Consider the following 19,142-nt stretch of genomic DNA (forward strand, 5'->3'; position numbering starts at 1 on the left):
AACAGCAGTCAAACTGCTGGCCCTCAGGCCACAACTGATCTGCAATGCAAAATGCGGAGCTCGCTACATGGATGAGTGCAGAAAGCCAAATGTGCCAGTGGTTTCCACATCCAAGCCGAAGAATTTTCTATCCAGTTGTTTGGAGGGTGAACACTCAAGCTGCTGGCAATAAGTGGTGGTTTGAAAACACATGCAGTATGCAGAAAACTTCTGGTTTTACCCTACATTAGCTGAGGGTAAAGAAAAAAATAATAATAAAACAATTAGCAAACAATCATCTCTCCCCTTTTGTAACAGACCATTCCACTCAGCATCGGGATTGCCTATCTAGTGGGAGAACCTGGACCTAAAGATGATACGTACTACTGCTGGTGCCCTACTGGCCCGTGTTTAAATATAGTGCAAGTTCTTGTGACACTACAAGTACCAGCATGCACATCGGCGGATGTACTGTACAGGATTTTATTAATTAGGTATGTCCATAGATTCACACAGCAATCAAGGGGGTACAAAGAGGCCTCTGTATCTCCTCTTCCTGAATCTCCAGACCTCAGACCATCTGAGAAATTGGATAGGAAATTACCAGAGTGGAAGACAGGTGGTAAAATTAGAAACTGGGGCTCAGTAGCTCTTTAGACTGCGGACTTAGAGCCTGGTTTACTACAGATCGCAATACTGCGTACTGCACATCCCTACTGCGTACGCACACAGTTCAACTGCGATAGCATGCTAATCCCTTGTGATCGCAATGCAAACTCAGCTCAACATAAGGAAGCCCATTTCACCTTACATACATCCGTAATGTTTAGCAGAATAGCGAAACCATCGGTACAATAAAGTACCATCGCAGCTTCACACACACTTGCACAAGCCCTGACCTTACTCAAGAATTGCTAACAACTATGCACGCTATGAGACCTCACACTGCGTATGGCATCGCAGCGGCTAATTTATGCACTCCCCTGCAAAGGCGTGCGAATGCACTGGCATACCTGTGTTTCCCCGACCACCCCCCGTCACCACCCACAAGCGGTGCTCCCTGTCAGTCACTCTGCGAGGGGTCTGCATAGCCTCTGCGATCGCAGTCCCGATCACAATAGCTAGCTTGCACACGTTCACTGTGATGCATACACAGACCGCAACAATCGCCCGATCGCGTGCGTATTACCAACTGTGATACTTACTGAATCAGGCCCTTAATCAACCGTCTATTAAAGGTGACTGAATTTCCCTTTCTGATCCATAAAGCTAAACTCATAGTGAGCTTGTGTTAAGAGATTTTCCTTGGTAACTGAACACCTGACTGGTTTTGAATCCGTAGCTGATTGGCCATGCTGATGTATTTTACTTCTTATGTGCAGAATGCTCGAGATCAAATTAGGTTAGTTTGAGAAGTCATATGAGAAAACTAATGGAAAGAAGCACACTGCACGGGAGGGTGCCAGAGGCTGCAGGCAGATCTGGTCCTTGTTATATTGGTTACATCATCAATGTACCTAGCAGTAGGCACTTCTACATTCTGCTCACAAAGCAATTTACTCTATAACAAAATAAATAACTTGCTGGATCTAAAAAATACCAGTATCTGTTATCTGACATTTTAATTATCTACCTACCGTATATTTTATATTATTTTATTATAGCATCAATAGTCCTAGACAATTCAGTGCAATATGTGAAACATTTTACATGGGGGCAAAATGTAATCCAAAATTTCACTTATCACACATAAAATATTCCCTAATACTATGGAAGGGTCTTCTCACTGGCGCACACGCGATATTTGTGGTATTTGTTGAGCAAGATAGATGTATGTGAATGTTTTGAGTGGCTCAAAGCTGCTGCCTCCAGCTATTTTCTGCAGTCTTGTTCCTACAGTTATCGTGGAACTACCTGTGCTGGTACTTATTGAACAAAAAGCCCTTCCAGTCAATGGCTGCCAGTGTGTCCTGTAATATTATAGTTCTGCTACAGCCTACAGCTGTAGTTTCAGTAGAATCTACAAGGGTCCCACAGACACCTGCCCATTATAGAGAAAAGTCCAAAATCATATATTAAAATACATTTTTATTGAAAAAGAAACACTAACCCGAACACTCACCGGAAATTACTTTAATGCCAAGTAAATTCTTCTTTCTGTCATAGTCTAAAGGGAAATGAGGTAAATAATTTGCTGAACAGCTTAAAAAATGTAGCTCTAGTCCTTATATGTTCTCCTGAGTGCTGTAAACAGATCGTTCAGGGGGGCTGATTAAGCAGTAGCTGGAATAACAAAGCCGCACAAAAGCGGCTTTGTAATTCCATCCTGCTGAAATTCAAATGATGTAGGTGGCGTCTGAAGCGAAGAGACACCTCCTGTCAGCACCTGCGATTTCAGCACTGCCCCTGCGACCATCACCCCCAAACCTCAGGAAAAGGGCATAGGGGGGCATGGGTGCAATTGTGCAGGACACATTTTGCACATGCGCAGAGTCCAGATAATCAGGAATCACCATCTGTCCTCTGCTGAATCATCGCCAGAGCTCGGTAATAGGTGGCGGTTTGGCCACCCATGGGAGTGTAGCTATGCCCCATCTGGGGCTCTCAATGGAATATGCATGCCAGCATTAAGCGCCAAAGGGGGTGTAACCGGGTGACATCATCTGGGTCATGTGGTGACTTCTCCGTGGATTTGTTCCAAAATTTATTTTTTATATCTCCAATTTTGCCATTGAGAACCACATAATTTTGTGTGATTTATTTGTATGATTTTGCTAATCATCCATTTATACATTGCACTATTTGTATGTATGCCAGGTCACAAAACTAGCATTGCAGTTTGTGATCTGCTGTTTGATAAAACTGTGGCTGGTTGTGCAGTTATTAAATCACATGGTTTTAAAACCACCAAGAAGACACATTTCAAATTGTATTTTGGGGGAAAAAAACAGTTTAATACATCCATTCCTTAATCTTCATCTTCCATTACTTTTCACTGCACTCAACTGGGAATTAGTCATATATGTGTGTGTATGTATATATATATATATATATATATATATATATATATTAGGGGTGAGCGGGTTCGGATTTCTGAAATCTGAACCCCCCCCGAGCCACCCGATCCAAGGCCGATCCGAGTCAGGCTCGACTTTTCCCGCCTGACTCGGATCTGAAATCGAGGCAAAACGTCATCATCCCACCTTCCGGGTCTCGCGGGTTTTGGATCCTATATAAGGTACCCGCGTCGGCACCTTTTTCTCACTCGGCTGTGGACAGTGAAGAGGGAGGGTGGGAGTTAGGGCTGGCTGGGCTGTGTAGTGTAGTGTAGTGCAGAGTAGCGTTGTGCTGTGCTGCGCTGTGCTTCTGTTGTCCATAGGGGCTGTGTCCACTACTTCAAAGTCCATAGGGGCTGGCTGTGTTGTCCTGTGCTGCTGTTGTCCATAGGGGCTGTGTCCACTACTTCAAAGTCCATAGGGGCTGGCTGGACTGTGTTGTGCAGTCAGTTGTCCATAGGGGCTGTGTCCACTCCAAAGTCCTGTGCAGTGTCCCAGTCCTAAAGGGGTGCTGTAGTGTTGTCCAGGGGGTGCTCTGTCCATCAGGGGTGCTCCCCCCAAGTGCTAAAAAAATATATATTTTTTCTGTGTTTGTGAATTGTGTGCGCAGTAGCCGCACGTGCATCAACAAAGTAGTGCCAAGCGTGCGCCTGCGTCATAAGTAAAGGGCCGGCTGGCTTGACCGTTAAAGGGTGCTGTAACCCCCAAAGTACACTCCAAACCAAATAAAAAAATATTTTCTGTGTTTGTGAATTGTGTGCGCAGTAGCCGCACATGCATCAACAAAGTAGTGCCAAGCGTGCGCCTGTGTCATAAGTAAAGGGCCGGCTGGCTTGACCGTTAAAGGGTGCTGTAACCCCCAAAGTACACTCCAAACCAAATAAAAAAATATTTTCTGTGTTTGTGAATTGTGTGCGCCTTAGCCGCACGTGCATCAACAAAGTAGTGCCAAGCGTGCACCTGTGTCATAAGTAAAGGGCTGGCTGGCTTGACCATTAAAGGGTGCTGTTACCCCCAAAGTACACTCCAAACCAAATAAAAAAATATTTTCTGTGTTTGTGAATTGTGTGCGCAGTAGCTGCACGTGCATCTACAAAGTAGTGCCAAGCGTGCGCCTGTGTCATAAGTAAAGGGCTGGCTGGCTTGACCGTTAAAGGGTGCTGTAACCCCCAAAGTACACTCCAAACCAAATAAAAAAATATTTTCTGTGTTTGTGAATTGTGTGCGTAGTAGCCGCACATGCATCAACAAAGTAGTGCCAAGCGTGCGCCTGTGTCATAAGTAAAGGGCCGGCTGGCTTGACCGTTAAAGGGTGCTGTAACCCCCAAAGTACACTCCAAACCAAATAAAAAAATATTTTCTGTGTTTGTGAATTGTGTGCGCCTTAGCCGCACGTGCATCAACAAAGTAGTGCCAAGCGTGCACCTGTGTCATAAGTAAAGGGCCGGCTGGCTTGACCATTAAAGGGTGCTGTTACCCCCAAAGTACACTCCAAACCAAATAAAAAAATATTTTCTGTGTTTGTGAATTGTGTGCGCAGTAGCTGCACGTGCATCTACAAAATAGTGCCAAGCGTGTGCCTGTGTCATAAGTAAAGGGCCGGCTGGCTTGACCATTAAAGGGTGCTGTAACCCCCAAAGTACACTCCAAACCAAATAAAAAAATATTTTCTGTGTTTGTGAATTGTGTGCGCAGTAGCTGCACGTGCATCTACAAAGTAGTGCCAAGCGTGCGCCTGTGTCATAAGTAAAGGGCCGGCTGGCTTGACCGTTAAAGGGTGCTGTAACCCCCAAAGTACACTCCAAACCAAATAAAAAAATATTTTCTGTGTTTGTGAATTGTGTGCGCAGTAGCCGCACGTGCATCAACAAAGTAGTGCCAAGCGTGCGCCTGTGTCATAAGTAAAGGGCTGGCTGGCTTGACCATTAAAGGGTGCTGTAACCCCCAAAGTACACTCCAAACCAAATAAAAAAATATTTTCTGTTTGTGAATTGTGTGCGCAGTAGCCGCACGTGCATCAACAAAGTAGTGCCAAGCGTGCGCCTGTGTAATAAGTAAAGGGCCGGCTGGCTTGACCATTAAAGGGTGCTGTAACCCCCAAAGTACACTCTAAACCAAATAAAAAAATATTTTCTGTGTTTGTGAATTGTGTGCGCAGTAGCTGCACGTGCATCAACAAAGTAGTGCCAAGCGTGCGCCTGTGTCATAAATAAAGGGCCGGCTGGCTTGACCGTTAAAGGGTGCTGTAACCCCCAAAGTATACTCCAAACCAAATAAAAAAATATTTTCTGTGTTTGTGAATTGTGTGCGCAGTAGCCGCACGTGCATCAACAAAGTAGTGCCAAGCGTGCGCCTGTGTCATAAGTAAAGGGCTGGCTGGCTTGACCGTTAAAGGGTGCTGTAACCCCCAAAGTACACTCCAAACCAAATAAAAAAATATTTTCTGTGTTTGTGAATTGTGTGCGCAGTAGCCGCACGTGCATCAACAAAGTAGTGCCAAGCGTGCGCCTGTGTCATAAGTAAAGGGCCGGCTGGCTTGACCATTAAAGGGTGCTGTAACCCCCAAAGTACACTCCAAACCAAATAAAAAAATATTTTCTGTGTTTGTGAATTGTGTGCGCCTTAGCCGCACGTGCATCAACAAAGTAGTGCCAAGCGTGCACCTGTGTCATAAGTAAAGGGCCGGCTGGCTTGACCATTAAAGGGTGCTGTTACCCCCAAAGTACACTCCAAACCAAATAAAAAAATATTTTCTGTGTTTGTGAATTGTGTGCGCAGTAGCTGCACGTGCATCTACAAAGTAGTGCCAAGCGTGCGCCTGTGTCATAAGTAAAGGGCCGGCTGGCTTGACCGTTAAAGGGTGCTGTAACCCCCAAAGTACACTCCAAACCAAATAAAAAAATATTTTCTGTGTTTGTGAATTGTGTGCGCAGTAGCCGCACATGCATCAACAAAGTAGTGCCAAGCGTGCGCCTGTGTCATAAGTAAAGGGCCGGCTGGCTTGACCGTTAAAGGGTGCTATAACCCCCAAAGTACACTCCAAACCAAATAAAAAAATATTTTCTGTGTTTGTGAATTGTGTGCGCCTTAGCCGCACGTGCATCAACAAAGTAGTGCCAAGCGTGCACCTGTGTCATAAGTAAAGGGCCGGCTGGCTTGACCATTAAAGGGTGCTGTTACCCCCAAAGTACACTCCAAACCAAATAAAAAAATATTTTCTGTGTTTGTGAATTGTGTGCGCAGTAGCTGCACGTGCATCTACAAAGTAGTGCCAAGCGTGCGCCTGTGTCATAAGTAAAGGTCGGCTGGCTTGACCGTTAAAGGGTGCTGTAACCCCCAAAGTACACTCCAAACCAAATAAAAAAATATTTTCTGTGTTTGTGAATTGTGTGCGCAGTAGCTGCACGTGCATCTACAAAGTAGTGCCAAGCGTGCGCCTGTGTCATAAGTAAAGGGCCGGCTGGCTTGACCGTTAAAGGGTGCTGTAACCCCCAAAGTACACTCCAAACCAAATAAAAAAATATTTTCTGTGTTTGTGAATTGTGTGCGTAGTAGCCGCACGTGCATCAACAAAGTAGTGCCAAGCGTGCGCCTGTGTCATAAGTAAAGGGCTGGCTGGCTTGACCATTAAAGGGTGCTGTAACCCCCAAAGTACACTCCAAACCAAATAAAAAAATATTTTCTGTTTGTGAATTGTGTGCGCAGTAGCCGCACGTGCATCAACAAAGTAGTGCCAAGCGTGCGCCTGTGTAATAAGTAAAGGGCCGGCTGGCTTGACCATTAAAGGGTGCTGTAACCCCCAAAGTACACTCTAAACCAAATAAAAAAATATTTTCTGTGTTTGTGAATTGTGTGCGCAGTAGCTGCACGTGCATCAACAAAGTAGTGCCAAGCGTGCGCCTGTGTCATAAATAAAGGGCCGGCTGGCTTGACCGTTAAAGGGTGCTGTAACCCCCAAAGTATACTCCAAACCAAATAAAAAAATATTTTCTGTGTTTGTGAATTGTGTGCGCAGTAGCCGCACGTGCATCAACAAAGTAGTGCCAAGCGTGCGCCTGTGTCATAAGTAAAGGGCTGGCTGGCTTGACCGTTAAAGGGTGCTGTAACCCCCAAAGTACACTCCAAACCAAATAAAAAAATATTTTCTGTGTTTGTGAATTGTGTGCGCAGTAGCCGCACGTGCATCAACAAAGTAGTGCCAAGCGTGCGCCTGTGTCATAAGTAAAGGGCCGGCTGGCTTGACCATTAAAGGGTGCTGTAACCCCCAAAGTACACTCCAAACCAAATAAAAAAATATTTTCTGTGTTTGTGAATTGTGTGCGCCTTAGCCGCACGTGCATCAACAAAGTAGTGCCAAGCGTGCACCTGTGTCATAAGTAAAGGGCCGGCTGGCTTGACCATTAAAGGGTGCTGTTACCCCCAAAGTACACTCCAAACCAAATAAAAAAATATTTTCTGTGTTTGTGAATTGTGTGCGCAGTAGCTGCACGTGCATCTACAAAGTAGTGCCAAGCGTGCGCCTGTGTCATAAGTAAAGGGCCGGCTGGCTTGACCGTTAAAGGGTGCTGTAACCCCCAAAGTACACTCCAAACCAAATAAAAAAATATTTTCTGTGTTTGTGAATTGTGTGCGCAGTAGCCGCACATGCATCAACAAAGTAGTGCCAAGCGTGTGCCTGTGTCATAAGTAAAGGGCCGGCTGGCTTGACCGTTAAAGGGTGCTATAACCCCCAAAGTACACTCCAAACCAAATAAAAAAATATTTTCTGTGTTTGTGAATTGTGTGCGCCTTAGCCGCACGTGCATCAACAAAGTAGTGCCAAGCGTGCACCTGTGTCATAAGTAAAGGGCCGGCTGGCTTGACCATTAAAGGGTGCTGTTACCCCCAAAGTACACTCCAAACCAAATAAAAAAATATTTTCTGTGTTTGTGAATTGTGTGCGCAGTAGCTGCACGTGCATCTACAAAGTAGTGCCAAGCGTGCGCCTGTGTCATAAGTAAAGGTCGGCTGGCTTGACCGTTAAAGGGTGCTGTAACCCCCAAAGTACACTCCAAACCAAATAAAAAAATATTTTCTGTGTTTGTGAATTGTGTGCGCAGTAGCTGCACGTGCATCTACAAAGTAGTGCCAAGCGTGCGCCTGTGTCATAAGTAAAGGGCCGGCTGGCTTGACCGTTAAAGGGTGCTGTAACCCCCAAAGTACACTCCAAACCAAATAAAAAAATATTTTCTGTGTTTGTGAATTGTGTGCGTAGTAGCCGCACGTGCATCAACAAAGTAGTGCCAAGCGTGCGCCTGTGTCATAAGTAAAGGGCTGGCTGGCTTGACCATTAAAGGGTGCTGTAACCCCCAAAGTACACTCCAAACCAAATAAAAAAATATTTTCTGTTTGTGAATTGTGTGCGCAGTAGCCGCACGTGCATCAACAAAGTAGTGCCAAGCGTGCGCCTGTGTAATAAGTAAAGGGCCGGCTGGCTTGACCATTAAAGGGTGCTGTAACCCCCAAAGTACACTCTAAACCAAATAAAAAAATATTTTCTGTGTTTGTGAATTGTGTGCGCAGTAGCTGCACGTGCATCAACAAAGTAGTGCCAAGCGTGCGCCTGTGTCATAAATAAAGGGCCGGCTGGCTTGACCGTTAAAGGGTGCTGTAACCCCCAAAGTATACTCCAAACCAAAAAAAAAAATATTTTCTGTGTTTGTGAATTGTGTGCGCAGTAGCCGCACGTGCATCAACAAAGTAGTGCCAAGCGTGCGCCTGTGTCATAAGTAAAGGGCCGGCTGGCTTGACCGTTAAAGGGTGCTGTAACCCCCAAAGTACACTCCAAACCAAATAAAAAAATATTTTCTGTGTTTGTGAATTGTGTGCGCAGTAGCCGCACGTGCATCAACAAAGTAGTGCCAAGCATGCGCCTGTGTCATAAGTAAAGGGCCGGCTGGCTTGACCATTAAAGGGTGCTGTAACCCCCAAAGTACACTCCAAACCAAATAAAAAAATATTTTCTGTTTGTGAATTGTGTGCGCAGTAGCCGCACGTTCATCAACAAAGTAGTGCCAAGCGTGCGCCTGTGTCATAAGTAAAGGGCCGGCTGGCTTGACCGTTAAAGGGTGCTGTAACCCCCAAAGTAAACTCCAAACCAAATAAAAAAATATTTTCTGTGTTTGTGAATTGTGTGCGCAGTAGCTGCACGTGCATCAACAAAGTAGTGCCAAGCGTGCGCCTGTGTCATAAGTAAAGGGCCAGCTGGCTTGACCGTTAAAGGGTGCTGTAACCCCCAAAGTACACTCCAAACCAAATAAAAAAATATTTTCTGTGTTTGTGAATTGTGTGCGCAGTAGCTGCACGTGCATCTACAAAGTAGTGCCAAGCGTGCGCCTGTGTCATAAGTAAAGGGCCGGCTGGCTTGACCATTAAAGGGTGCTGTAACCCCCAAAGTGCACTCCAAACCAAATAAAAAAATATTTTCTGTGTTTGTGAATTGTGTGCGCAGTAGCCGCACGTGCATCAACAAAGTAGTGCCAAGCGTGCGCCTGTGTCATAAGTAAAGGGCCGGCTGGCTTGACCATTAAAGGGTGCTGTAACCCCCAAAGTACACTCCAAACCAAATAAAAAAATATTTTCTGTGTTTGTGAATTGTGTGCGCCTTAGCCGCACGTGCATCAACAAAGTAGTGCCAAGCGTGCACCTGTGTCATAAGTAAAGGGCCGGCTGGCTTGACCATTAAAGGGTGCTGTTACCCCCAAAGTACACTCCAAACCAAATAAAAAAATATTTTCTGTGTTTGTGAATTGTGTGCGCAGTAGCTGCACGTGCATCTACAAAGTAGTGCCAAGCGTGCGCCTGTGTCATAAGTAAAGGGCCGGCTTGCTTGACTGTTAAAGGGTGCTATAACCCCCAAAGTACACTCCAAACCAAATAAAAAAATATTTTCTGTGTTTGTGAATTGTGTGCGCAGTAGCCGCACGTGCATCAACAAAGTAGTGCCAAGCGTGCGCCTGTGTCATAAGTAAAGGGCTGGCTGGCTTGACCGTTAAAGGGTGCTGTAACCCCCAAAGTACACTCCAAACCAAATAAAAAAATATTTTCTGTGTTTGTGAATTGTGTGCGCAGTAGCCGCACATGCATCAACAAAGTAGTGCCAAGCGTGCGCCTTTGTCATAAGTAAAGGGCCGGCTGGCTTGACCGTTAAAGGGTGCTGTAACCCCCAAAGTACACTCCAAACCAAATAAAAAAATATTTTCTGTGTTTGTGAATTGTGTGCGCAGTAGCCGCACGTGCATCAACAAAGTAGTGCCAAGCGTGCGCCTGTGTCATAAGTAAATGGCCGGCTGGCTTGACCATTAAAGGGTGCTGTAACCCCCAAAGTACACTCCAAACCAAATAAAAAAATATTTTCTGTGTTTGTGAATTGTGTGCGCCTTAGCCGCACGTGCATCAACAAAGTAGTGCCAAGCGTGCACCTGTGTCATAAGTAAAGGGCCGGCTGGCTTGACCATTAAAGGGTGCTGTTACCCCCAAAGTACACTCCAAACCAAATAAAAAAATATTTTCTGTGTTTGTGAATTGTGTGCGCAGTAGCTGCACGTGCATCTACAAAGTAGTGCCAAGCGTGCGCCTGTGTCATAAGTAAAGGGCCGGCTGGCTTGACCGTTAAAGGGTGCTGTAACCCCCAAAGTACACTCCAAACCAAATAAAAAAATATTTTCTGTGTTTGTGAATTGTGTGCGCAGTAGCCGCACGTGCATCAACAAAGTAGTGCCAAGCGTGCGCCTGTGTCATAAGTAAAGGGCTGGCTGGCTTGACCATTAAAGGGTGCTGTAACCCCCAAAGTACACTCCAAACCAAATAAAAAAATATTTTCTGTTTGTGAATTGTGTGCGCAGTAGCCGCACGTGCATCAACAAAGTAGTGCCAAGCGTGCGCCTGTGTAATAAGTAAAGGGCCGGCTGGCTTGACCATTAGAGGGTGCTGTAACCCCCAAAGTACACTCTAAACCAAATAAAAAAATATTTTCTGTGTTTGTGAATTGTGTGCGCAGTAGCCGCACGTGCATCAACAAAGTAGTGCCAAGCGTGCGCCTGTATCATAAGTAAAGGGCCGGCTGGCTTGACCGTTAAAGGGTGCTGTAACCCCCAAAGTACACTCCAAACCAAATAAAAAATTATTTTCTGTGTTTGTGAATTGTGTGCGCAGTAGCCGCACGTGCATCAACAAAGTAGTGCCAAGCATGCGCCTGTGTCATAAGTAAAGGGCCGGCTGGCTTGACCATTAAAGGGTGCTGTAACCCCCAAAGTACACTCCAAACCAAATAAAAAAATATTTTCTGTGTTTGTGAATTGTGTGCGCAGTAGCCGCACGTTCATCAACAAAGTAGTGCCAAGCGTGCGCCTGTGTCATAAGTAAAGGGCCGGCTGGCTTGACCGTTAAAGGGTGCTGTAACCCCCAAAGTAAACTCCAAACCAAATAAAAAAATATTTTCTGTGTTTGTGAATTGTGTGCGCAGTAGCTGCACGTGCATCAACAAAGTAGTGCCAAGCGTGCGCCTGTGTCATAAGTAAAGGGCCGGCTGGCTTGACCGTTAAAGGGTGCTGTAACCCCCAAAGTACACTCCAAACCAAATAAAAAAATATTTTCTGTGTTTGTGAATTGTGTGCGCAGTAGCCGCACGTGCATCAACAAAGTAGTGCCAAGCGTGCGCCTGTGTCATAAGTAAAGGGCCGGCTGGCTTGACCATTAAAGGGTGCTGTAACCCCCAAAGTACACTCCAAACCAAATAAAAAAATATTTTCTGTGTTTGTGAATTGTGTGCACTGTGGCTGCACGTGCATCAACAAAGGAGCAGTGCCAAGCGTGCGCCTGTGTCCCAAAAGTAAAGAGCCGGCTGGCTCATTTCTTAGAGGGTGGTGTAACCCACAAAGTGCACTACTCTCCAGCAAAAATACAAATATTTTCTGTGTTTGTGTGCGCCTTAGCCGCACGTATATATCAATATAACATAAATGGAGGGCCAAACTTTCTCCGATAAAAATAAAATAGGGAAAGATCAAGAACCACTTCCTCCTAGTGCTGTTGCTGCTGCTGGGAGTTGTTCATCATCCCAGAGAGGAAGTAGGAACACCACTACTTTTACTAAACAATTGACCCTCCAACAGTCCCTAGCGATGAGGATGAAGTACGACAGCAGTCATCCTGAAGCAAAATATATAACTGAGGCCTTGACTGCTATGTTGGTGTTAGACGTGCGTCCGGTATCCGCCATTAGTGCAGTGGGATTTAGACAATTGGTGGAGGTAGTGTGTCCCCGGTTCCAAATCCCGTCTAGATTCCACCTGCATCCTCAAAGCAGCAGCGACAAGCGTGCGTCTGTCTGTTAAAGGGTGGTGTAACCCTCAAAGTGCGCTCCACAAACAATTAAAAAAATTCTTCTTTTTTTCTCTTTGTGAAATGTGTGGGCTGTAGCCGCACCTGCATCCTTAAAGCAGCAGCGACAAGCGTGCGTCTGTCTGTTAAAGGGTGGTGTAACCCTCAAAGTGCGCTCCACAAACAATAAAAAAATTCTTCTTTTTTTTTCTCTTTGCGAAATGTGTGGGCTGTAGCCGCACCTGCATCCTTAAAGCAGCAGCGACAAGCGTGCATCTGTCTGTTAAAGGGTGGTGTAACCCTCAAAGTGCTCCAAAAAGTAAAAAACTATTTTTTTTATGTGTTTGTGACTTGTGTGCGATGTAGCCGCACGTGCATCAACACAGTAGCAGCGCCAAGCGTGCGCCTGTGTCATAAGTCAAGGGCCGGTTTGGACATCTGGTCCGGACTGAAGGACGTGCCAACAATTTCTGACAAGTCTACTGTCACTGCATATGATACTGTCCTCAAAGCAGCAGCGACAAGCGTGCGTCTGTCTGTTAAAGGGTGGTGTAACCCTCAAAGTGTGCTCCACAAACAATAAAAATATTCTTTTTTTTCTGTCTTTGTGAAATGTGTGGGCTGTAGCCGCACCTGCATCCTTAAAGCAGCAGCGACAAGCGTGCGTCTGTCTGTTAAAAGGTGGTGTAACCCTCAAAGTGCGCTCCACAAACAATGAAAAAATTCTTTTTTTTTTCTGTCTTTGTGAAATGTGTGGGCTGTAGCCGCACCTGCATCCTTACAGCAGCAGCGACAAGCGTGCGTCTGTCTGTTAAAGGGTGGTGTAACCCTCAAAGTGCGCTCCACAAACAATAAAAAAATTCTTTTTTTTTCTGTCTTTGTGAAATATGTGGGCTGTAGCCGCACTCGCATCCTCAAAGCAGCAGCGACAAGCGTGCGTCTGTCTGTTAAAGGGTGGTGTAACCCTGAAAGTGCGCTCCACAAACAATAAAAAAATTCTTTTTTTTTCTGTCTTTGTGAAATGTGTGGGCTGTAGCCGCACCTGCATCCTTAAAGCAGCAGCGACAAGCGTGCGTCTGTCTGTTAAAGGATTACATCGGTGACAGCATCCAAGTAGGCATGTCAGACAGTCCGTACCTGTACTGGCAGGAAAAAGAAGCAATTTGGAGGTCCCTGTACAAACTGGCTCTATTTTACCTGAGTTGCCCCCCCTCCAGTGTGTACTCCGAAAGAGTGTTTAGTGCAGCCGGGAACCTTGTCAGCGAAAGGCGTAGGAGGTTGCTTCCACAAAATGTGGAGAAGATGATGTTCATAAAATGAATTATCAACTCTTCCAGGGAGACCAGCCTCCAGAACGTACAGAGGGACTTGTGGTTGTGGATTCCAGTGGGGACGAATTAATACTCTGTGAGGATGAGGATGTACACAACACTGAAGAGGGTGAGGAATCGGTGGATGAGGAGGATGAGGACACATCTTGCCTCCGTAGAGCCAGTTTGTGCAGGGACAGATTAATTGCCAGCTTGTTTTGTGGGGGCCCAAACGAACCAATCATTTCAGCCACAGTCGTGTGGCAGACCCTGGCGCTGAAATGTTTGGTTTGTTAAAGTGTGCATGTCCTGTTTATACAACATAAGGGTGGGTGGGAGGGCCCAAGGACAATTCCATCTTGCACCTCTTTTTTTTCTTTGAATTATGTACTGTTTGGGGCCTAGTTTTTCAAACTGCCATCCTGTCTGCCACTGCAGTGTCACTCCTAGATGGACCACGTGTTTTTGCCGCCCACTCGTATCTCTTAGCATAGTCATCCAGCTACCTCGGTGCAACCTTTTGGATATAAAAACACTATTGTGAGGTGTGAGGTGTTCAGAATAGACTGGAAATGAGTGGAAATTAAGGTTATTGATGTTAATAATAGCATAGGAGCAGAAAAACACACAAATTCTGTGATTTTAGCTGTTTTTATGCTTTTTTTTAAAAAAAAATACAGATCCAAAACACAAAACCCAGAACCCAAAACACGGAAGGGTGGTTTTGGCAAAACCAATCCAGATCCAAAACACGAAGAAAGATCCAGATCCAAAACCAAAACACGAAAAGTGGCCGGTGCACACCCCTAATATATATGTATGAAATAAATACAAATGTCCTGACTGACTGATTGATTCATTAATGCCCAGTCCAAACCCCTGGCTCTAGAAACATTTAATTTGGGGAGTATATTCCTTCCATGACATAAGCACCCACTAACCCACCAACTGTCATCCCAAGTGCTGCCAAACATCACTGGCAGTTGGTGTGGCTCCACTATTTGGATATTGGACTGTGCTGCAGCTGACACTAGCTGTATGATCCTGACGTGAATTATAAGGTAGAAAGCACTGCAAAGAGATAAAATGTGTTTTCACTCATTCCTCAATAGCCTTTAGGCCACAGGTGATGGACTGAAATGTGTTAGTTACAGGTGTGAGAGAAGGAATGTGTCTACAGAGGTGAGAGAGGAAAATGTGTTACAACAGCAGTGATAAGGGAATAATACATCCATCATATGCAGATGCTCAGCCGCTATGTGTTACTATAGAGGTGAAGGAGGGGAATTTGTTACTACACAGATGAGGGAGGGGAATGTGTTACTACACCGGTATGGGTGGGGAATGTGTTATACATAAGTAAGGGAGGGGACTGTATTATTACACAAGTGAGGGAGGGGAATGTGTTACTACACAGATGAGGCAGGGGAATGTGTTACTACACAATGGAGGGAGGGGAATGTGGTGTTACTACACAGATGAGGCAGGGGAATGTGTTACTACACAGATGAGGGAGGGGGATGTGTTACTACACAGGTATGGGTGGGGAATGTGTTATACATAAGTAAGGGGTGGGGACTGTATTATTACACAAGTGAGGGAGGAGAATGTGTTACTACACAGATGAAGCAGGGGAATGTGTTACTATACAATGGAGGGAGGGGAATGTGTTATTACACAGGTGAGGGAGGGGAATGTGAAATGTGTTACTATGGGGTGAAGAAAGGTAATGTGTTACTACAGAAGTGAGGAAGGGGAATAAGTTACTAAAGGGGTGAGTAATGTGTTACTAGAGGTGAGAGGGAGGGATTGTATTTCTACACAAGTGAGGGAGGGGAGTGTCGAATGTGTTACAACATGGGAGAGGGAGGGAAATGTGTTAGTACACAGTTGAGGGAGAGTAATGTCTACTATAGCAGTGAGGGAGGGCATACATTACGATCGAGGTAAACGATTAATGTGTTACTGGAGTGGTGAGATGGAAATGCAAACAGTAAACGTCTAAGGTCTACCTGGGTGAAACCGGGTACATCAGCTAGTAGGTGTATGATTTCATTTGTTAATGCAAATTTTCACTATTTGACACTGCAGACATTAAAGTGTTTCCTTATGTTTCAGTATATCAGAAAAGTGAATTTTACTTCTTTAGCAGGAGTTGGATTAGCACAATCACATAGCAAAGGCCTCTGAATAAGACTCTCTCCAAATTGCAGGAGGCCCCTCTGTATTACCCATCTGTGCTGATCATTTCCCATTCTAGATCCGGCTGTCTAACTTTCAAAGGTTAAAGGTCACTATAGAATGTGTTCATCTGAACCTACATTTTATTTTCCTTTCTCGGTGACAAATATCACGTGACATTCTGGTTAGTTAGAACAGCTCTCACAGTAAATACGTCACATGTGTCTCTGCACAAGACATGCAGTTTTATTTATGTTCTTTTTTCTGTGTATAAAAAGAAATAAACACATCACACTGCACAAAAGACATTGTTAGACAGCAAAATTAGTCAAGAAAAACATCTTTCTTCACATATTGCAAATGATGAATGGGATTGTAAACTGCACACATAGCGGCTGAGCATCTGTGTACGAAGCCACTTTCGCTAACGCGCCCGCGACACTCCCATAACATGCCCATTAGAAGGACCATCTCAAGTGGGCACTAAGCCTCCTCCCCATCACTGCCCAGGAACGCTCACTACATTTACATTACATTTCTGATACCATGTGTCCGCTGTGCACCTCAATCGCAGCTCCAACTCTGTGCGCAGGCTATTTCAGACAGCCTATCTGGTCGCATGTGGAGTGTGACATAGATGCGCAGAAAGAATAAATGGCTCCACTGCGCCTGACAATAGCCATGTGTGCGACAGCATCAGGCCCATCGCTCCACAATGCCCAAAATCAGCCGTGCGTGTGACAGCATCAGGCCCATCGCTCCACAGTGCCCGACATCAGCTGTATGTGCGACAGCATCAGGCCCATCGCTCCACAGTGCCCAAAATCAGCCGTGCGTGTGACAGCATCAGGCCCATCGCTCCACAGTGCCCAACATCAGCTGTATGTGCGTCAGCATCAGGCCCATCGCTCCACAGTGCCCAAAATCAGCCGTGCGTGTGACAGCATCAGGCCCATCGCTTCACAGTGCCCGACATCAGCTGTATGTGCGTCAGCATCAGGCCCATCACTCCACTGTGCCCGACGTGTCTGTGTGACAGCATCAGGCCCATCACTCCACTGTACCCGACATCAGCCTTATGTGTGACAGCATCAGGACCATCACTCCACTGTGCCCGATATCAGCCCTGTGTGTGACAGCATCAGGCCCATTGCTCCTCTGCGCCCGACATCAGCAGTGCGTGTGCCACCATCAGGTTCATTGCTCCACTGTGTCTGACATCAGCCGTATGTGTGCCAGCATAAGGCCCATCGCTCCTCTGTACCCAACATCAGGCCCATCACTCCTCTGTATACTTTCCCTCCCTTCTAACCCTCTCTTCTTGTAGCCTAACCCTAACCCTCCCCACCCCTCATCCTAAACCTCCCCCTTAGTGCCTAACCCCCCCAGTGGTGCCTATCTTTATCCCTCTCCCCTAGGGGTGCCTAACCCTAACCTCCTCCGCCCCAAAACCTAACTCTAACCCCGGTATGCTACCTAAACCTAACCCTCCCCCCGCAGCTAATAGTTAAGGGCGCCCTGGACTTACGCCGTAGACATATATAATGCATACATACTGTACAAGTATTTTCTGCACAGTGGTTTATAATGCAATGCACAGAAAAGTATAGGAATTAGCTGCTTTGAAACAACAGTAAACATGTAGAAAATTATCAAAATCTCAAATGAATCCCAAGGATTTCCTTTAATTCTACAATTTGTTACAATAATATAATGTTACTTTGCAAATAATATTAGTGCAGTGCTAATAGGAAACACGTTTTGTCTCTGTCTGCAAAAATGGGTGTGGTATGATATCTTGATTCATAATGTCGACATTGATAATGTCAACATGGGAATATCGACATGGTCATAATGCCAACATGCTTAACACGTCGACATTGACCAGGTCGACGTTCATAATGTTGACACTGATGACATTTTGACATGATAGAATGTCGACATAATATCCCTGGTGGCCCAGCAATGGCTTACCTGCTCCCAACGGCTGCCGCAACTCCAGCAGCGTCTTCCGGGGTCCAGCAGTCATGTGACTGCAAGCTAAAGGGATATGTTGAGCACGGAACTATAATACTGTACTCACATACTGGGATACAATTTTCTAGACCTAAAATATTGGTCAGTAACAAACAGCAGAAATAAATTAAAGTGTTCCTGACTTACGTCAGGAAGGAGTAGAGGGTGATTTTTTCGGACACAAGGTCTGCCCTGATTTTCACCAGCCGCACTGAGTTTATTTTGGCAGAGGTGCAGTCTTCTCTAACTCCTCGAATCACTTGCTAAGATCAGCGAGAAGCCGTGAGATTAGTTGGGAGCCAGTTTAAGCAATGATCTAATCACAAAGCTCCTAGCTCCCAGACACTGCTCATTAGAGTGTAAAAATACATAGGGGGAGATGTGTCAAGCTTTGGGGAGAGATAAAGGATAGAGATCCCCCAAATCAACTTCTTACTGTTATTTATCTAGCACAGTCTGCGAAATGACAGTTAGAAGCTGATTGGTCACTACTCCACTTTATCTCTCTCCAAGGCTGATGCATCTCCCCTATATCATCCAATTGCTATATTTTGTGAGGACCCGTGTAATACATTGTTCTCATTATAAAGCCATGATAAAAAATATCGGTTAACTGCTCTATATCACCCTAAAGTGACATTTTATAGACAATTTACTCCCAAAACGGAGTTAATGAAAAGATCTAAAAATATAGGAAAAGCTGGACAAAAGGACAGTCAGCGGAAAATACAAATAATGGTAATCAGACATACACCGGAAATAGATTTATATCTACATAGCAATATATCAACTACTTAATAGGTTGAGAGAGCAAAGGAAAAAGAACACAGCGCAACCAGCCAGATAAGCAAACCCAGATGTGATCAGTAGATAAATCGCTTTGTTCTGAAGTAAGCTTGTGCTTGTCATAGACGCAGTTTAGTCATTCATGTGGAACTGGCCCTGTCTATTATTAATTAATGGGTACTTTCCATTCATGTATAATAAAACATTCTGGTTGTTAGTTACATTGTCCTTTACAACATGTTTGTTATTGTCTGACATACATAACACAATTTCTAAACTTTCCTACATGTGTTACTTACAACGCCACCATTATCTGCTCTGCAATTCAACTCCAGGTGTCTGCGCATAGTCTCGGTAGGCAGGTCGTCATTGTCAGGATTAGGGGTTAGTAGGAAATTGATATGAGTTGTATATAAAATGTGAATTCACTGTGTGTAAGTAAATGGTTAATGTA

Source organism: Taudactylus pleione, unplaced genomic scaffold (assembly GCF_031769625.1).
Source record: "Taudactylus pleione unplaced genomic scaffold, aTauple2 ptg000556l, whole genome shotgun sequence".
Classification (NCBI taxonomy): Eukaryota; Metazoa; Chordata; class Amphibia; order Anura; family Myobatrachidae; genus Taudactylus; species Taudactylus pleione.